The sequence below is a fragment of the Falco naumanni genome, chromosome 18 (genome assembly GCF_017639655.2).
Source record: "Falco naumanni isolate bFalNau1 chromosome 18, bFalNau1.pat, whole genome shotgun sequence".
Taxonomy (NCBI): Eukaryota; Metazoa; Chordata; class Aves; order Falconiformes; family Falconidae; genus Falco; species Falco naumanni.
The window spans coordinates 2,953,669-2,974,710 of NC_054071.1; positions in this window are offsets into that span (position 1 = coordinate 2,953,669).

Genomic DNA, 21,042 nt, shown 5'->3' on the forward strand with positions numbered 1-21,042 from the left:
CCTGTGCCCGTGAGAGCTGACCTGTGCAGGGCAGTAACAGGCCGGCTTTGTCTCTGGCGTTGTTGCAACCGGTCCCTTGTTCCCCTTAAGGTGTTGTTGAGAATCCTTAGCATCTGAATCGGGGTAATACATTCTGCCTGATGTCTGGCTCTGCCATGCATGGTTTCTGTTGTTCTTGACTTCACTGAGCCTTCAGTTATGTAGAGAAGGAATCACAGTGTAGCACCGGGCAGGCTCATCAAAAACATTTAGCCTGGATCTTGTCTACTGTAGCATCTGAAGTCAGGCCCAGCCCAAAGCCTGATGCCCTCGGGGCTGTTCTGGGGCTCTGGGCCGGCCTCTTCACCAGCACAAATGAGCTGAAGTATTTCTGTGAAGCTGCCTTACCTTACCAGCGAAACTGTTAACAAGCCGGGGAGAGGCAAGGGGGATAGAAGCTGTCCAGGGCTTATTTTCTAATAGATGGGAATGGATTCCTGGTTAAAATTCATGTATGTTAATTAGGTATAGCTTTATCTTGAATTCTTATCAGCCATGCTGGCATGGAGCCTGTTAATTCAGACTGTCCTTTACATTTTGCTGCTAGGCAGCGTGGAGTTATGCATTGACTGAGCCCGCTCGGGTTATATTAGTGGTGTTGGAATAAATGTGTAATCACTGTTTGCTGCATAGCTATTGTGGAGGCCACAGACTGAAGCAACGGGGAGAGGGTTGTGGACTGTAGGGGGTAATTAAGCATCAAAGTAAAAATATTACTCAGTAGTTAAAAGCCCTTTGCGTTTGGCGATATTGAATTTTGATGTAGGATTTTACTGCTTCTCAAAGGGAGCTTCTGGTCCTTGGGAGAGCAAACGGCAGCCCTTCTCCTGGAACGTGGTGCAGCACGTCGGTATCTGAAATGTTTTGGTGCAGCGCCTCTGATGCCTTTCTCCTTGCTGTACCAGCCGCTTCCCATGTAAGGGGGTGAGGTGGAACCAGATTGTCACTCCTCTTTTTTTCCTTCCTTGGTTCACCTCCTTGCTTATAAGTCTTTAACATGCAATCGCAGCTGCTGCGGGTACTGAAACACCTGCCTGGCATGCATGTTGAAGGCTAATATGCTGAAAGAGTCCACATGCTAGAAATTCCAGCTGGGTTTGTTTAGCCTGGAGAAGGCTAAAGCAGTAGGGGGTGGGGTATAACTGAGAATCCCCTTTAATACAGCTGCCAAATTATGTCAGGTTTTAACTACAACCTGACTATGCAGGATGGTGCTGGCACGCTGCTTGTTCTACATCTGACTCCGCATCCTGATTTGTAGGCTCCTCGGTACAGGGGTGATTGGTGGTGCTGGTGGCTGTTTGCTGGGGTGCACCCTTTGCATCCCTGATGAGTTGTGGGTGGCAGCTTCTGCTCAAAAAGGAGGTGAAGGGGGGCTTGCTCTCTGTGCTATAACGTAGAGGTTTTAAATGCATCTACTAGCAGAGCCTTGTAGTCATTATGCATTGCAAATGAGCTTTGAGGCTTGCTCTAAAAGGATATTAAAGTGGCAAATACACTTAACATATGTAGGAGGTGAAGGAAGGAGAAGGCAGCAGCTGGGGTTTCCCCAGCAGGCTCTGTTCCGATCGGGCTGTACAGAGATCTCCCCCCGCTTTTTTCCTGCTTGGCGGGGGGGGGGGGGGGGGCTTAGAGGGAGGGGGAGCCCTTCAGCCTGCACTCCCTGCTTAGCCACTTCACTTTGTCAGTATTGTTTGGAAAGGGACTTTTTTGCAAAAGTGCATCTTTGATTTATGAGAACTCCAACTCACCTAGCTCCTTTCCTCCAAGGAGCAGCAGCCCCCTGCGTAGGGACCGGTGACAGAACGTGACGTGGTGGTGGTGCGGCACAGGGCTTCCAGGGGGGAAAGGTGGGATCCCAGAGGGGCCCCAGCACTGCCTGGCTGGGGGCTTTCTCTACACAGCCCCACAGTGGAGCAAGGATTCATGATATTTCACTGATGATGTTATAGTGAGTGCCTGGGTCTTTTCTGCACCAAGACCGGTGCGAGCTGACCGAAGGACCATGGGCTCTGGTGAGCAGATGGTGCTGGCACCGCCTGGGTTACACTGCTCAGTCATAAACCAACTGCATTAAATGGTGGATTTCAAAACGCTTTACGGATATATGATTGAGCCTTCTCTCTTGTTCCCCTTCTGTTTGAGGTTAGATATTACTGCCCCTACTTTGTTTCTGGTCATAGGTGCATCTGGGAGCATTTTTGTGTACAGGCTGGAGGCATCCCAGCCCCAGACAGTGTCTGTTTGCCAGACCACCGGCTCCTTCGCCATGAGAGGAGGCAAATTGTGGCATGGGATGACAGGGATTTGTTCAACAGAAGTATCTTTTGCAACAGCTTTGTTCTGCTGCCTTACATTGGCTTGTCTCTGGGTGCCTTAAATCTGAAAAGGTGTTCCTTTTGAATTCTGTGAAGTTGTACGTATTTCAGTACCTGACCTATTAGTACTGCTGATGAGCAGCAACGACTAGACGTGTAGCTTTTTGCTGAAGTAGTTTACTCTTTAAGATCCTCCCTCTCCATTTGGATCCATACAGAAAGAGTTATTTCCTTGCAGATCTGAAGCCATTTATAAGAGAACAGTTTATTCATCGATGCAATTAGAACACTTGTCTGACTCATTACTAGAGTTAATGGTAAATCAAAGAAATATTCAGTGTGTTCCTATAATTATTCTTGATGATTTGCTGGATTGTTTTCATCTTGGGTCTGGTGTCAGTTTTATTTTGCTGATATTATGAATAAAAACCTTGTGCATAATCTATAATGATTCATCTTAGTCGAAAACGCCCATGAATTCACCTGGTTCGCAGGACAGATGATGCGATCTGAGGCTAAGAAGTGAAGGTAAGGGCTTTGTCCTCCTCTCCCGATGTTCTGAGTGTTTGCTGGCTGTCCTTCAGAATAGTAACTATGATCCTGGGACCACAAAAGGACTCTCCAGGTTTTGTGCAGGGATTCTTTAGCGCAAGTCGCACGTCGCCATTCTTCGCTGAAGCTGTATATTAAGTGTTTGACGTCTACACCAAGTGGCGTTTGCTGAAGGAGATAAAACTGATATAATATTGTTTGGAGTATAGGTAATAGCTTTTCTTGAACAGGCAGTAAGAGCAGACACCCTCCCAGAAAAGAGGTGAGAAGGGCTTTTCTGAAAGGGTCTTCAAGGCTTGTGCTTATGGAATCGATGCAGCACTTTGACAGGTGGGGGAATGTGCAGGGGCTGCCTGTGGGGTAAGGTTGGGGGGCGCAGGCTCTGTTCTGGGGTGGCAGAGGTGGCTGCAGGCAGTTCTGCACTTCAGAGGTGGTTCGTACGGTGCTGTGTTGGACTGGTGTAAGAATGCCTGCACGTCAGATCTTTGCTTTACCAAGTCGTTCACCTGTGAAGCACAGCAGTGCATTTTTCAAAGGCCAAGAAATCTTGATTTCTGTGCTGCTGGTGTGACTGTGTCCTGTAAAGGCTGCTGGAGCAAAGTGAAACCATGTGGATTGTAACTTGTGCTGCTCGCCTGGTTCTAGGGCTGCTGTGACAGACCGACACACAAAGGCGGCTGCTGGGTACTCAGCCACCTCTCCCAGGAGCAGTGCTCTTGAGTTCAGGAGTCACTTAAGGAAGGCAGAGAAGCGTTGGTGCTGACAGTCCTTCCGAGCATTTGTGTGTGACTAATCTCTTCATCCTTTCCTAGGTAGGAATGACAGAGTGTCTTGTCTCCTGCTTTGCCTTTTGTCCAAAGTACGTATCACTCGCAGCAAACTGCTGGGTAGCAGCAAGACAAGGGCTGGAGATTTTGTTCCTCGCAGTCTATGAAAGGGCCAGGATCTGAGACGGGTAGTTTTAGCTTTGAGCCAGTGTATTACCAAGAGGTCATGCAACAGAGGAGGGTGGCACAGTTACTCTCAAGTCATACACTCATTAGATTCTGAACTGATTCTTACCTATGCAGGCTTGTCTGTTTGAAAGGATGTACTATTTATGATGTGTCTACCAGCAGCTTACAAGCCTTAGCTTAGACTTGAAAAGCATCAATTCTTGTTTGCTTGTTTCTTTGATGTAAAGAGCACTTCTGCAAAGCAGTTCCTTGTTCTGCTGTGGAGCAAAGACATTCACAGCTCGTCAGACTCAGAGCCTTTAATGTTGAGAATGCTGGAGTGATGGTATTCGGCAGGCAACAGGTACTTATCTTCACAGGCACGTGAGGGAGGGCAGATTGGTGCAGGCTGTGACTTATTCATGTGTTGAGTGCTGCTACTGCAATATCTAATTTTTTTAGGAAAAAAAAAAAAGCTTTCAGGAGATTATTTACTGTAAAGATCAGACCTCTAGCAGATCGCTGGTTTTTTTTTTCCCTAAGGCAGGATGCAAAGCAGTTGTACCTTGATGTACCTGGTCAAATCAGTAGCCAGATTCTCCCTTCTACGTTGCCCACTGCCATGCCTGCGATGTACCGGTAGCACTTAGCCCTTAGAGAGGTAGGAGATCTGAATGCAGCTCAGGATAGGCATCTGGCTCGAAGCGGACTTTTGAACTTAAGGTGACGTGCTGCCTGCCTGCAGAAGAATAATTCCAGTGCTGAAGTTGCTGTTGGAAGTCAAAAGGTCACAGGAAAAACTGTTGGGATTTATTATTTTTTTTTTAGCTGCAAGTCTGGTTATTGCAGGCTTTGAAAGGAAGCACTTAGTCGTACAAAGATTTGACAAGTTGTTTTTGTGAAAAGCAAGCTTTGGTCTGACTTATCTTCTCCCTCCTGGATCAGTACCCAATTCCTGGGTGAAAAGCACAACAGAAAGGCTGTGCTCAGCTGGACCAAGCCGTAGAGTGAAACGGTTCTTTCTTTCTGTGGTGGTGGTACCCTACAAATACGAGCTGGCTTCCCTGTGTCTGCCCAACAGTGCTATTGCTCATCCAAACAATTGCTCAGGTGCGCGGCTAATCCTCCTGACGCTGGACTAGTAGCCATCCTGGCTCATTGCACTTACCGTGCACGTCTCCATCGAGTGTTACCAGCCACATGCCTCTCCTGCCTAAGCCCATTACGCTCCTTTCTGCTTCTGTCTGGTTCCAATCCATCCAGCAAACAGACTCCTGGATGCTCTATGGCTTTATCAGCTAAGGAAATCGGAGACTGTGTGTTTGGGCATCTCCCAAGCAGCCTCTAAGTTCTCTTTCCTCTGAACCAAAACGTCCAGAAAAGCTGCGTCATTACCCGAGTTTCCACGCATGCATCTTGCAGGTGTTGTGCAGGGCAATCCCCTGTCTTAACGTGCATGTGCCAGGTGCTTCCAAGCTAGCTGATGAGAAAACCCAGCTGCGAACAGGCTCACACCACCAGTGCCCTGTCTTAAAGATGGGGAGGATTGCCCCAGCTGGGGTTGGGTGGAGGCTGCGGCTGGTTGATCTGTGGGCTCTGTTCTAGCAGCCTGTCGAAGATGGGAAGGGGTGGTACTGAATTTAGAGTGGATGAAATGTTTCAGGTGATGTGTAGTGGGTCTGTGTCACGGCCAACTTCCCAGCCTGTCGCTCTGTGCCGTTTTACTGGGCAGGGAACCCTCCCCGAGCTGAATGGCGAGCCGAAGATAGAAAAGCTCTCAGCCTGGGCTGTCCTGCTGAAATGCGGTTTGTGGGCTGGGTGAAAGCACCGTTCCAGCTGAAGCTGGTGTAAGTGTACAACTGCTCCTTGGAGGCAGCTCTCCTGCATGGTGCAGGGTTGCCCACAACGGTGGCTGTGTCAGGGTCTGGCTTGGCTCTTGCAGGCTACTGGAGTCCATTCGGTGAAGAGGTGCAGAAGAGGAGGAAACCCTGAAGTTGAAGGTCGAACCTTCTCCTGAAGCTGGCAGAGCTGCTGCCAAAGATGCTGTTCAAGCATTTACCAGGCAAGATTTGACAAAAGGCAGACCGCTCCAAGGTGAATGCAGTAAGTCAGGGCAGCTATTTATACCACTCCTGCAGGGATGCTGGGTCAACCATTTCTCACGAGCTCTTAATTCCTTTGTTCATTTTCTCCTGTTCATAAGAACCTCTCCAGAAACTTTCTGAGGAGGTGTGCGGAGGCTTTCCCCTCTGCTTGCGCTCTCACGCATTTCTCATTCCTGGCTTGGAGGACTTTTTCGTTCACTGAGGCTCTATTTCCTAAGTAATCTCTTGGGGAAAATCACCTGTACTGGTGAGAGAAATGCCTCAAACCTGTTCAGGATTAGCCAAACATAAATCAAAAGCTTATCCTTTAGAGGAGAAGGAGTTGGTGCCCAAATCCTCACCATCAACCAAGTATCTGACACTGTTGCTGTGGCTAGAGCTCTGTGTGAGTGAGGGAAATCTTCAAAGAGTTTTCTACAACCTGTTTCTCACCCTGGTGGTTGTGATTATTCCTCATGGCAGGGAACTGAAGCCTTTACTTGGGTTGGAGGGCTCTGATGTGCAGGGAACTCCAGAGGGTGATGGTCTTCTTGTCCCTCTAGCCCAAGCATCACCGCTGGGCTGGGGGACTAAGTTCTTACGCCTTGTGCACCCGATCCTGTAACCCGTTAGGATGCCCTTTTCCCTTGTGGAGCTATCGCTTTAGGTTAGCAGAGGAATAAAACCTCTTTTCCCTTATCCCAGGAAGAAAACTCAGTGGTAATTCCCTATAAAAGGTGCAGGTTTAAGACCGTTTGGCGTAGCACAGAGTTCTGTACCCATTCCTTGAGAACTGCTGAGCGCAGACATTTTAATTGTAAAATTATTAATTCATTTTATTTTTCATAGAGGCAGTGAATTGTAGAGAGGTTTGTGTGGTGTGTCCTGCAGTTAATCCTTCCCTTGAGAGCTGCAGAGGTGGAAAGAAGCCGGGATTGTCTCTACCCTTAGCCAAGCAACCAGACGTGCATCTGTGCAAGCGTGTGCTGGCAATACTAATCAAAGAACTGCTGGCAGCAAACAGCCCTCCCCCCTGCCTCTCCCACCCCCCAAAAAAAAAAAACAAAAAACAAAAAACCACAAACCAAAAAAAAAACACAACAGCAAACCCTCTGTTGTATGGTAGCAGCTCATTATTTTGCTGATCACCACGCAGTTTTCTAAAAACCACTGACCCTTTCTTAATCTTAATTTGACTCTGGCAACCAGACTATAGGGGTTGCAGCTTCCCCTGCCCCAGTCCCCGAGCAAGAGCAAGCACAAAGCTTGCTGCTGCTGCAAATTAAACCCAAGCAGCTGAGGATCTGGCTAGGTGTAGGGAAAACCTAGGTGGGTAAACAAAAAACCATGGGGGCTCGGACTTGACCTTCAGAGTGTTCCTTTAAATCTTCACAATTATGGAGGATTTGAACAAAAAACAGCTGTAAAAAGCCAGGGAGTGGCTGTACTATTGGGAGTAAGTAGCCGTTCCGAGGGGTGCTGTAGTTTTTCTCATACTTCCATCAGATAATAGTGGTGGAAATGAAGATCTCTACGTTAGCGGTCCCTATTTGATCCTGTAAATGGAGGCACAAGGCTGGAAAAGGGGTAGCCACTGGCTGGAACCATTTCAGTGCTATGACTGGGAGGGATGGGAACTTTCTTTTGCAACAACATGCCGTGCATCTCCTTGCCTTTTACTCCAAGTAGAAACTCTTTGACGGGCCTGTGAGAGGAGGGAAATGTCCTGAGGGAAAGGAGAGCTGGTTTTCCCAAGGGACAGGGTCTTGCCTTCTGTTTAAAAGTTACTTTCCCTTTCCTTGAAGCACCCAAAACTCGTAAAGCTTAGAGTTCTAGAGAGCCACGCAGGGAGCACTGAGCCTTGAGCTGGCTGGGGGAGCGGCGGGGACAGGGGGCTGCTGGGGCTGGGGGGGGGGGTCCTGCGGCTGGGGGGGTGCTGGGACAGGGTGTCCTGCGGCTGGGGGTTGCTGCAGCTGGGGGTTCCTGCAGCTGCAGGGTGCTGCAGTGAAGGCTGGGGGTGGGGGGGGGGGGGGGCTGGGCTGCGGCAGGGGGGGCTGGGGAGGGGGGCTGGGCTGCAGCAGGGGGGGCTGTGGCTGGGGGTCCTGCAGCTGGGGGGGCTGTGGCTGCAGGATGCTGCAATGGAGGCTGTGGCTGGGGGGGGGGGGGGGGGGGTTGGACTGCAGCTGCAGCCTCCTGCGGTGGGGGTTGCGGCAGGGGGGCTGTGGCTGGGGGTGCTGCAGTGGGGGGAGGGGGTGCTGGGGCTGTGGCTGGGGGTCCTGCAGTGGGGGTTGCAGCTGGGGGTTTGCGGCAGGAGGGCTTATGGCTGGGGGTCCTGCAGCTGGGGGGAGGGGGTGCTGGGGCTGCGGCTGGGGGTCCTGCGGTGGGGGTTGTGGCAGGGGGGCTGTGGCTGGGGGTGCTGCAGTGGGGGGAGGGGGGTGCTGGGGCTGCGGCTGGGGGGTCCTGCGGTGGGGGTTGCGGCAGGGGGGCTGTGGCTGGGGGTCTTGCAGCTGGGGGTGGTGGTGCTGCGGCTGCAGGGTGCTGCAGTGGGGGCTGCGCCTGGGGGTCACTGGGCTGGGGGAGGGGGCTGCGGCTGGGGGTGCTGCAGCAGGGGCTGCATGCCCGCGGAGGTGCCGGGGCTGGCTGCTGCAGACCAGGGCATGGCGCAGGGGGGCCCGAAGGACGAGGCTCAGCACCCTGCAGCACGGCGCCGCGGGCAGGTGCGGAGCAGGCCCTCGAGGCCAGGGGAGCGCTGCTGCAGGGTGCCATGGCGGCGGGGGTCAGGGGGGGCTGTTCTGGGCAGCACCGAGCCCAGTCCTGCTGCTTTTCCTTGGGGAGGCTCCCGGAGGCGTATGGAAAAGGGGGCTGGAGGCTGCCCCAGCCGAGGGCGAGCGGCTGTAACGTCTGCGCAAGGCCAAGGCAGTGGGAGCCATGCTGCGGCCTCAGAACCTCAAAGCAACAGGCCCGGCGTGCTCCGCTGCCTAGGCGTTAACAAGAAAAGGAGGAAACTTCATCTGCCTTGCACGTCATCCTCTTCCCTGCCTCTGTGCCTCCCCTTCCCACCCTTCTGTGGAGATAAATCCAGGGCCAAGAACATCCACGCGGCTCAGACAGGAGATTCTGTTCACGGAGCCTCCCCAGGCCAGGGCCTGGCATGCTGTTACCTGCCCGAATAAGCATGTTTAATTACCTGCATTAATATTTAGGCCATGAAGTCATCAGCATTTGTATTTATTCATGTATATAAATGGAACTAGCTTTCCAGAGCGCCGCTGCTGACAGCACGTTCCCTCAAGGCCCTTCCTGAGAAAAGCATTCGCCATTTTGCATGCGTACATTTCAATTAATTACAATGGGTTGATTGATTAAATGGAATAAGACGATTCAGTGACAATTGTTAAAAAAAAAAAAAAAATCAGGTGAGGTCAGAGTAAATAGATGGGGAAGACAAGCGGTTCATGAGCAGTTTGATTTTTTTTTTTTCACCTCAGATCAATGGTTCTCTGTCATTTCTTGGATACAGGGGGTTGGAGCACTTTATTGGAACAGAAAAAAGAACTTTATGACAGGGGTGGGCACTATTCGCAGAAAAACAAGGCAGTGCTACTGCCAGGGACCTCGGCATCTTCCCTGTGCTTCTCCTGGCCTCAGATCCATACTCTGAACTCGGCATTTCTTTCTTACATCATCTCTTTGCCAGGACACCAAAAGATCAGTGGCTCTCGTCAGAGGTGAGAACAAGGCTGGATTCTTACGTGCATCCCTTCCCATCCATCTGTGCACACAAATCACAGCCTCACCCCGCGATACCATTGCTGCTCCCGTCTTCCCCTGGCTCCGCTGCAGCGTTACGTCAGCCTGGCTCTGCCTACCTCTGTTGGCAGGCTGCCCTTCTCCCCGCGGTGCTTCCCGGCGCTCCAATCTTGGTCTTCCTCTGAGCACAAAATAGGTGAAACCAGTCCTGTGCTTAATATCTTATTCAGTAGTAGGTGGAGAACATCGCTGAGGTAGGGACAGAATCATGTAAAGGGTACGTGCAGCCTAGTAGAGTTGTCGGAGGTTCCAGCCTTACAGTAGTGTATGTTAATAAAAAAAAATAATAAAAGGGCAAAAAAGCAATATTATGCATACTCACAAACCCAGCCTGGACTCACGTTTAATTTCTCCTGGAATTGAGTCTGTACTCCAGTGTGCCAAAACGTGGGGATGGCTTCGTGTTGCTTTCTTGCCTTTGAACTTTTGGCCAGAATGCCAGGATTGCTGTATGGAGCTGGCAAGTGCCAAGCCATCCCTGGGCCACGCAAGACACGAGCAAAGCTGTAAACGTCACACAGGACCTGAGCATTCCTATAGTGCTCCGAGTATTGCTGAGGCTCGAGAAAGACAGAGTGGTTCCTTCCCCTCTTTCCTTCCAATCTGCAAAGCTGCGTGCTAAGATCAAAGCACCTTTCAGTAGAAAATCACACCTGTCAGAGGGGGTGCACCAAAGAGCTCCAGAGACCCGATCTGTGTGTCTAAACTTCAAGGCAGGATTTGGTTACCCCAGTACCAGACGTCATCTACCAGCCCTGTTGCAATGGCCTGTACTAAAAGTACATCGGGATGCTCAGTGCATGGAGTCAGCCTGAGAATGGCACGGAGTCTGCTCAGCCAAGGCCGTCAGAAGGGCAAAGAGACTCCCCGAAGGCTGTTCCAGGGGATGCAGGTCCTGGCACACAAATTGGGAGCAGGGCAGGGGAGAGATGCTGAATCAGCAGAGGGACAGGGCAGAGGGCTCGTTTAAAAAAAAAAAAAAAAAAAAAAAAAATCCTTACAAGATGCCAGCTCTTCAGTGCCAGGAAACGTGTTTTAATTCCACAGGCAGCCTGTTAGGATTGGTTAAATGAAGCTCTTGCCTCTTCCTAAGACCTGGAATCCTCTTGGCACCTATCTTAGAGCTATAGAAATCAGATAAGACCTCTTCTGTCAGTCCGGCCAGCCGTCAACGCGGGATAGTCCCCAGCAGCCTGACAACAAGGTGACTTGTCGCCTTTGCGGTGGGAGGGTGTTTGTTTTGGAACTTTGTCGTCTGGGTCCCCACGCCCTCTGTTGGGATCCCTGGCGAGTCTGCGCTCGGCATCTTATAACTGCGTAATAAGCCCAGTCGCATTCCATACAGCATTGCCACGTATTTACCTGTCAGACTCGGTTCTACCCTGAAGTCAGACACATCCAGAGCTGCAGAAGTGACCCCAGTTTTGGCAGATGAAGAAAGATACAGCAGGCGAGAGAAGAGCCCGAGGGATGGGATTGAAGCCAGGTTGAGGGAAGCTGGCACCCGCTTGCAGCTCTGTCATCCCGTAGCACCTGGCACATGGGATCCCAAAGCAGGAGAGGAGCAGCACCCATGGGGGTGTGCTGCCACCCAGCCCACCGCGCCTGACCGCATCCGAGCTGTGAGGTGGCCTCGGGAGTGGAGGGCGTCCCTGGGACCACTCGGTTTGATGTTTCCCGTCACTTGGAGGGACTGCACTTTGTTAGGCAGGAGGAGGACAGCCCAAGCCATTCAGAAATTTACGTGTACAGGGAAGTTTGGTTTTTACCTGCTCCATCGGGGTTTTTTAGGGCAACCAGCAATAAAAAAATAAAAAACTAAATATGAAACTGCCCTTCGTTCCCTACCTCACCAAACCAGGGTGGTGGCCCCTCTGTTTCCACAGGTCGGTTTGACCTATTGACCAGCTGGATCCTTCCCTCCACCTCCCGTCGTTGCTCAGGGATGATACACTATTCCATGGGTTTAGTTCCGAAGTGAAAATACCCCTTCGGCGGGGGAAAGGCAGACAAGTGAACACTTGGCGGAGGAGGACACAAGCCCATTCAACACAATCTACTTTCCCTGTCTTAAGAGGGCTGACTGATCATTCTCTGTATAATTTTGGAAAAGCCATCAGTAGAAAGTCCAGTGCTGACGAGCTTCGCTTATTTATTATGGAAGTGACAGGGGTTTTCCAGGGGACAGGGTGTCCTGACAACATCTACAGGAAAGATGAATAACTGAGGGGCGAAAAGGCAGCACAAGAGGCACTGAGATCGTGGCACCTGCTGCAAACGGGGAATTTCGGCAAGGTTTGCAGCAGCATCTTGGTGCAGCAAAGCTAAGGCGAGAGCCCCGCTGTTCCTGGGGATGGCAGCTGGTTCGGCATCTCCGTGCTCGGCAGCTTCCACAAGCAGAGAACACCGGGATAAAGGCAGGGAAAGCCGCCCCAGCGCTCAAAGATCTCGTGGGATGAATTGTAAGAGTGGGAAGCTCAGCAATGCCCATCTTTGCCTGCAGAGCTTTCCTACCGCTAGGATGGAATAGGACCATTTTCTTTTTCTGAAAGAGAATTTGGCGTTTTTAATGTCAACGTCAAATTACTGCTGGCTAATTAGAGCCTGTAAACCCAGAATTAAGTCCTAGGGCAGAGTGAGTGGAAAGGTAAAAGCCCAGCTTGAGAAGCTGCGTAATGAGCAAACATGAACTCTCAGGCGTAAACTTAGAGGAAGCAGAGGGCAGGGTGAGAGTGTCTGATAATCTCACAGATAAATACATGGGCAGACATTAATATGTCGGTAAACACTGCTCTGTTCAGTGTACTCAGTAATTATCTCAGGGATTGCTTAATCTATGTCAGAATTCTCTTTGATTTAGCTCGCTTCCCAGCTCCTGTATAAAAACAATCAGCACGTTATTCCTGATTGTCAGATGCAATACCAGAGCTCTTGGTTTAATGAATTACAGGCAACCCTTTGAGACTGGGCTCCCTACTTACTAGGGACAGACACGCAGGTGTGTCAACACAGTGGAGAAACATCTGTGCTGCTGGTGAGTGTAACAGGTACAAGAAATCAAATATCAGGTACAAGCCTATCAAATAGGCTGCTACGTGCAGACGGAAGACTTGCACGGTGCTGCTGAATGTAGCAGGTGTACCCGGGTGGATCATACAAGCTGTGAGTAAAATGAGATTAGTCTTATGCACAGCACAATTCCCCGGGATGCTATTCAGGTTGTTATGCCACTCTTCACTGTTATCTCTGGGCGCTTTCCAAAGGTCTCAGCCGTGTTCTTAAGAACTTATCTCCGGCTGAAACCAGCTTTACCCTTGCACGGGTTGGGGGGAGTGTTTTTCTTCAATGGTGTAAAAAGATACCAACAGAGTTTTGTTTCTAATTCTTGCACCAATTCTTCCTTTGTTCCTGAATGCATCCTTACGTACCTCCATTCCCCCTTGTAAGGAAATGGAAAATGACCTTTAGAGTGGCTTGGAAGGCTACATTCATGGGTTTGCAATGGTGAGCAGCAGGGGCCCCTGGCCCCTGTGGATACGTTCAGTGGTTTGGATACAAGCAGGAGGAAGGTGCCTATTTGTCAGCAGAAAGCACGAGGTGTTTTCTAGTCCGTGGGATTTCTGCAGCCCCCCTCTCTCTCCTTGTTCCAGCAGCTCCTTCCTCCAATTCTCCACTGCTATTCTTTACGCCACCCTTACAGTTCATGCTGACTAGTGATCCAGAGGAATACGTGCTGGCTTAATGATGTCAGGTATGTTCATTAATTATCACCCAACTGGCTATAAGGACGATTACAAAGACCCAGGATTTTAATTTCCTTAGAGCCCACTTGGCAACACCAAGAACTGAAGAAGGTTCCTCATGTAGACATTTAATGAGCAAAACCACTTCTGACAGCAATTATACAGCATCTCATCCTTATGTTCCTTCTTCAGACAAAGACCAAGGTCAAATCTGTAATTAAAGCTTATCAGGGTGCCCATATGAGTGGGTTGCAGGGGGAGGCCTGCCTTCGGTTATATTTCTTGCATTTTGACCAAGGCACACTATCAATGTGTATTACACTTGGAAACTGCTAAAAAGGCTGGTTTGTTACGAACTAAAGAGATAAACAAATCACAGGCGAATAATTCTGAGTCCCCAGCCTGGGGGTTTTGCTGTTTGACCGCTACTGCATATACTTTGCCGTGCTATTCAACAACAACAAACATTCGCTTCTGAACCGATAACACGTTTTCGGAAGCACGCCTGGCAATGCAGAAGGGGTACTTTGTGCCCTGCCCATCAGCTTCTGCTTGCCCTGCATGACACCGTCGTCTTGCTGCAGCACGTAACCTCTGCGCAGCTGGCTCCCAAACGTAACCTCTGTGTAGCTGGCTCCCAAATGTAGTTACCTCCACAGTGGCACGGCACGGCATGGCACAGCGGCACACTTCTGCAGCAGCAGTGAGGGTTCATGTCGTGGTTTAAACCCAGGTGACAACACAGCCCCACGTGGCTGCTCGCTCACTGCCCCTCACCCAGAGGGATGGGGGGGAGGATCGGAATGTAAAACTCCGGGGTTGAGATAAGAGCAATTTAACAGGTAAAGCAAAAGCTGCGCACGCAAGCAGAGCAAAGCAAGGAATTCATTCACCGCTTCCCATGGGCAGCAGGTGCTCGGCCACCCCCAGGGCAGCAGGGCTCCGTCACACGTAACGGTTAATTGGGAAATGCCATAGTGCCAGATGTCCCCCCCCCTTCCTTCTTCCCCCAGTTTATATACCCAGCGTGATGCCATACGGTATGGAATATCCCTTTGGCTACCTTGGGTCACCTGTCCTGGCTGTGTCCCCTCCCGGTTCCCTCCAGCCCTCTCGCTGGCAGGGCCCAGGGAACCAAAAAGTCCTTGATTTAGTATAAACATCACCCAGCAACAACTAAAACCGTCAGTGCGGTTATCAGCATTGTTCTCACATCACGGCCAAAACCCCGCACTGCACTGGCTACTGAGAAGAAAGTTAACTCCATCCCAGCTGAAACCAGGACGGTGGTCCAGGGGTTTTCAAATCGGGCCTGATTACATTTATATTATGGCTTTCTTGCACAATTGCAAAGGCTGGGATGGGCTATGGAGGCTGCGTTATGTCGGAGCGGTGTAAGCCAGAGGTAGCATATATAAGAATCAAGTCTTCAGGTTTTTCCATTTCCCATTCTTGTGACCTCCTTGTTAAATAGAAACAGTGGCAGCTAATCTGTGAATGTGTTAAACCGAAGCCAGGATGAGGAACTTACTAGGATTTCAAATAAAAGTGTCCAAACAAAATTATGTAGTAAGTTTTTGCCCTGACCCTTTGGAGTCTCGAAACAGCATTTAGTAGAATGAGAATATGCTTCAGCGTAGGATATTACATCGTTGGTTTCTCCTGGGATCAATTTTGCTAAAGTGTTGTTAGAAAATCGTGTTATGAGGCTTTTTTCAGAGGTTCAAAGTAGGTTTTAGGTGTATATTACTAAAATTGTTAAGAAACACTGTGATTTTTGTGCCAAGGGACACTAGGCATAATAAGACACTTTTTTTTCCCCCCCTTCATTCCCAGAAAACAAAATCAAAGCAGAACTCAGGTCAAGTGTTTTGAGGTTTGCTTAGAATTTCTGGTGCATTTGACGAATTTCATGAGAAAACTTCATTTTCTGTGAACAATTTTTAATCTGTTAAACTCTGGACTTTCTGGGACCTGATAGCGTTCCAGCAACCTCAACCAAAGCTGAAGCAGTGGAGGTCAGAGTTATTAGTCTGGCACAGGCTTCTCTCTTGAGAAGGCTGAAATTCTGGTGTTCTGTAATGGATTTGTGGGCTGCTAGGGAGTCCTTTCATCACTAATAACTCGTAGCAGCGCCTGCGATGAAAGACGGACTAGGATCGTTTGGCTTTGCAAGACTGACAGGCTCCAGGATGACACCCAGCTGTTTCATCCTGTGATTAGACCCTTTCCTAGATAGCAAAAGGGCTGTGCCCACCTGTGTACCCATCTACACTGTCCTGCTCCACCTAAAATTACTGCTGATAATTCAACTGCTCCTGAGCTTTCAACAACAGAGCTGCACTGAGTTTATCCCCAGGAAATTTTGGGAACGGGCAGGAGCAGGCTCCTTGGGATGCTCAGTTTAGCTTATGTCACAGTGGGGCTGTCGGGGACTTACTGGTGGTGCTATTGTAAAGAAGGTGCTGACTGAACTCAATGAGCATGAATAAGCTGTTTATTAAAGAATAATCAACCTATGGGCTGAGAAGGTATAGGATTAACCTAACGGCTGTTGCTGAAGTTAGCAGAGACCAGACCTTGCCACGTGCCGCTGCCTTTGCATCCCTGTGCCACGGTGAGTTGAGCGAGGAGGCAGCCCTTCAGCGATGCTCTGTGTCACATGCCGCTCAAGAAAATCATTTCAATAGCCTTACTCCCCTTCCCTTCCTCTTCACAGGCTGACTGACACTAATGGAAAATATTCATCGATCCACACGGGATGTTATTGATGATCTGCTGGCTGGAGAGGTGTTTTATATGCCCTCTCTCCACAGGTATCTAGCTTGTTGAATAATTTGCTTGCAGTGTGCTGAGAAATGCCAATGAAATACAAACGGGAGAGTGACAGGGAGGAAATGTCACGCCTGGGCTGTTTCCCACTTGGTGGGGAAGATGGAACATGCATGCTGGGTACAGGGGTTTGCATCAGTGCCACGCTGTGGAACGTGACTTCGGTCTGTTTGTCTCTGGATGGAGATGGCAACCCTGTGAGAGATGATGTGGTTATTTGTGCACCGCGGGTACACATGCTGTTTAATGTTTGGCTTGGACCTAATCCCCAAAAATCTGGACAAAAGTAAAAGTATTTCCAGTTTGGGAATAGCATTTCATCCCTGCCTGTAAATATGGGACAAAGGAGATGTATTTTCTTAGAGAGAAAAGAGGATGGCTTGTTAGTCGTTGGGTGTTTGAATTAAGTTAGAAGCTCAGGATCTCAGGTGGGGCTGAACCTCACCCGGTGCTCCCAGAGAGCACCAGCAGCGCCGGAGCCAGGGTGTCCCCTCTGCCCTGCTGGGTGCCCTGCTGGGTGGTTGGCTCTTGTCTGCTTGGGGTCTCTTCTGCCGGGGGCTCTGGGGTTCCTCTTCTACTTGTGATCTGTGCTGGGAGCTCAAGTTTGCCTCCATCAGCAAGTCTAAAGACAGGTTGACCATCTTGGAAAAGGCTCTCGTTAAATGTGTTTAAGGCAAATATTGACCAAACAAAATAGATCATGCCAAGTCACCTCAAAATATGGTACCTTTTCTCCAATAGATATTAAATAAATATTGCTAGCAGCCATCAAATCTAAAAGCTAATGGAAACTCCCTGGTATTAATTGCTTGGTTTGGTTCCAAAGGCAGCTTAGGAAAATGTACAGACATTTTTCCATTTATGTATCAGATCTACTATTTTTCTTTGTTTATCTGCTAATTTCTGGTGCAGGCACAGCACTAAATAATCAGATTGATGCTCAGTCAAAGCACTTCCAAAAACTGCAAGCATGAGTATCTGATTTCTTCACGTAAGTCTTATGACAACAAAAGCATAAAAAGGGGTAAAAACCTGAAAGAATAAATAAAAATCAATAGCTGCACTTGCAGCTTGGTTTTTTGGGGGTGTTGTTTGTAAACTATTAATGTTTGCATTTGTTATTCATCTAGTATGTCTTAAAATGTAAGGGAGAAAAGGAACTCTGCGTGTTGACGGTTTGGTCCTCAAATGGTTTCTACTGGGAGGCGTATTGGTCCTTGCAGGTTTGCAGAGCAGAACTGCATTTTTACAAAGTACGTTTCAATACGTGGCGATGTGGGTTGGACCTTCTCCCGGTGAGGCAGCTCTGGGAGCAGGTCTTGCTTCTTGGCCCCCGCTGCTCCTTGCTGCTGCGTACCCCCTACCGCCGCAGAGCTTTCTCTCTGGCTGGAGAAGTGTGGGGCTTTTCCCAAATCAAAATTATTCAACCATCTCTTCCTCCACTTTCTCAGCCCCTAAGAACTCCGGGCTCTGATGGAAATCAGGGCGTGTGTGCCCCCCAAGAGCTCCTCCTTACGAAAGGGGGTCTCAAGGGCAAGCCCCCCCCCCCCCCCCCCCCATGAGTGTCCAGCTTGGCTGTGCCTGTAGCAGCCTCTGCTGAAACATGTCATCCATCCCAGTGGGTTGGAGAAATGTGGGAAAGGAGGAGAGAAGTGAAAAGAGGGAAAGAAAAGTGTAAAGAGAGGAGAGGCTGAGAAAATCAAACCCATGAAAATGGGAAGGAAGAGAAGCTCACAGAGGAACTGACATTGCCATGACCTTTTTCCTGTCTGCAGGGCTTCAGTGTTTACTTCAGGACAGCTCCTGCATCCCTTCAGGGCAGCTCCTGCATCCCTTCAGGGCAGCTCCTGCATCCCTTCAGGGCAGCTCCAGCATCCCTTCAAGGCAGCTCCTGCATCCCTTCAGGGCAGCTCCTGCATCCCTTCAAGGCAGCTCCTGCATCCCTTCAGGGCAGCTCCTGCATCCCTTCAAGGCAGCTCCTGCATCCCTTCAGGGCAGCTCCTGCATCCCTTCAAGGCAGCTCCTGCATCCCTTCAGGGCAGCTCCTGCATCCCTTCAAGGCAGCTCCTGCATCCCTTCAGGGCAGCTCCTGCATCCCTTCAGGGCAGCTCCTGCATCCCTTCAGGGCAGCTCCTGCATCCCTTCAAGGCAACTCCTGCATCCCTTCAGGGCAGCTCCTGCATCCGGGTGCCCGGAGTTCACTGCACAAATGCTCTGTCTGCACGGTGGGACATGGTGCTGGGTCCCGGAGCTCCCAGCCGGCACAGCCCGGGGGAAGGAGAGGAAGCAGGCAGGAGAGGTCAGACAGAGATGGTTAAATTCATGACCCGTAGGAGCTCCAGATCCTGAGCCCTGCCCACAGAGAGCTTTCTGCCAGGTGGTGGCTTCTAACTGCCCTTATGTCACACCCAGCTGTATTTTAACACATCCAAGCCAGACTCTAATGGTGACAGAGTTACAAGGCTGGGCTTGGGACAGCAGGAACTAACCCGTCTGCACACGGAAATACCAGAAAAGCAGGTTTGGGAATGGCTCCAGCAATAGACAACTCGCTTGGGGACAAGGCAGAAGTGGGAATTCTGACCTACTAGAAGGTATCCCTAAGCCAGAGCGGCTGAACAGTATCTTGTCTCTGCTTGGTACCCGGTGACATCTCTGTGTGAGAGAGATTTGTCACATCTGAATTACGCCGCCTCTGGTCCTGGGCTAGCTGGTGGCTGCGTGGCACTCTCACGGCAGAAATGCTCCCGTAAAGATCTCCCACGGAAAAGGGTGGGCTGCCAGGCGCATGAATTAGTGCCACACATCATTCCCGTTAGGCACCCTGCTCGCGTATATCTCACCCAAACGGAGGCTTTCCCCGGGGAAGTAAAGGCCCACAAAACAAATCCTGTTTAATCACGGAGTCAGCACCACACTTCAGGCCAGGAGCGGTTTTGCTGGTGCCAGCTGAGGATCCGGGCACATGCCCAGGTTTTCCTCCGCACAAGGCATCGTGCTTGCAGCCCTTCCGCTAGCATTGTGTTTTCTTGCAGATAAGCTTTCTTTTTCCTTTATTGCCTGAAGTTTTTGAGAGAAATGGTGCCGTGACCACTGTTAGCGCACACACGGGGTCTGGGGGTGGTAATAGTGTTAATCAACATGGGGCTGTTTGTGTCACCCCTTCTCCTTTTGCCACCACATGGTTTGTCAGAGAATCGGTCCCGTGCAGGCAGGTTTGCAGGGGAGATTTTGTGAAAGGGGAAGCAGGTTTAGCTACACAGAGGCTCGGGAGACACTGCCTGGCAGGATGCTCTTGCAGTGCTGAAGTAAAGCAAAGCTGCAAGTTCCCTGACTGTCTCATGACACAGCCCGGTCTTGCTGCTCACTGCCTGCCACGCTGGAGCAGCATCAGTCTTCATAGTGAGGCATTTTGCCTTTGTTAACGGCCAAAGGCTCTTAGTCAACTACAAAGTAGAATGAGAGACATCAGGAAAGTCTCCTGCCTCATGTGCATTCCCTTGTGTAAGCTGGACGTAGGGGATACACAGCTTTTGAGCTGTACGTAGGTATTGGTACACTTGCCTCTGTGCACACTGTGCACACATCAGCAAATGTCACAAGGCTTATGCCACGGCTCAGAGAAACAGCTGGCTGCATGCAGCAAGCTGTGAATATCTCCTGGGAAGAGCAGCTGGCTTCCTAGGCACCAACAGGATGCAAAAGAGATGCAGGAGATGTCCCCGCGTGGACCTGGCCCGGGGTCAGCCACCCGCTCCTGTGTCCTCGGAGCTAGTCCGAGGATGGGCATGATCCCCACAAAGCGGTTCAGCTGCAGGAGCAGAGAGGGATCACTGGGGACCACAGAGCTCACCTGCCAGGGTTCAGCACCTCAGGCTGGCGAAGCTGTGAGATACTCTGAGATGGAGGAAGATACTTTAGATCGGCAAAGCACCGAGACTCCCTGTAGCCCACTAAGCCCTGTGCGGTCTTCACAGAGTGGATGAGACCGTCTCTGACAGGACTCTGCTGTGCTGGTCACACCAACAGCAGAATTAACTCTCCCTTGTGCGTCTGTACTCAGAGCTTCCACGTTAACACTGCAGATGCACACTGGTTTCAGTGCTGGAGAATCTGTGGGTGAGGATGCCTGTAGGTTTTGAAGTCAGAGAATACGGGCACAAAAAAGTTGGCTCCTAAAGGAAAAGACAGGCTAACAGGGAAGGGATTATCAGAGATTATTTTCTCCTGTTACTTGTAAAAATATTTTGTAGAGGCGAAGATTGTTGGTAATTATCTCTCTCTCACTTGTGAGCCAACAGGCAGCTGAGCATGAAGGACATCTGCGTGCTGTGCTAGATGGCTTGTTTTCCTGTCTCTGCGTTGATTCCTTTAAATACTATGGGAATTCAGCATTTCCAGTCTATTTACCCTTCGTAAGAGCACTGTACGTCTGTCTGTTAAACAGCAGCATGTACTCAGTTTGTACATAACAAGATGATGCCCCAGCCAAAGGAAATCAGATTGTTCAGGCAGTGAGCAAAGGGCAGAGCTGAAACGTGAATTTGCCCAACGCAGCCCCTTGCAAAGCGGCAAAGCACGGGGGAATACGGAATCAAAATGTTACTGTGCAAGCCAGGGGGCCAGTGGCTGCTGAAAACGTGATGGTTTTTCAGATGTCTTAGTTTAAGGGATCCTGGAGGCTTGCCAGTTTCAAATTTGAAAATGTTTAATTCAAAAGTGCATTGGT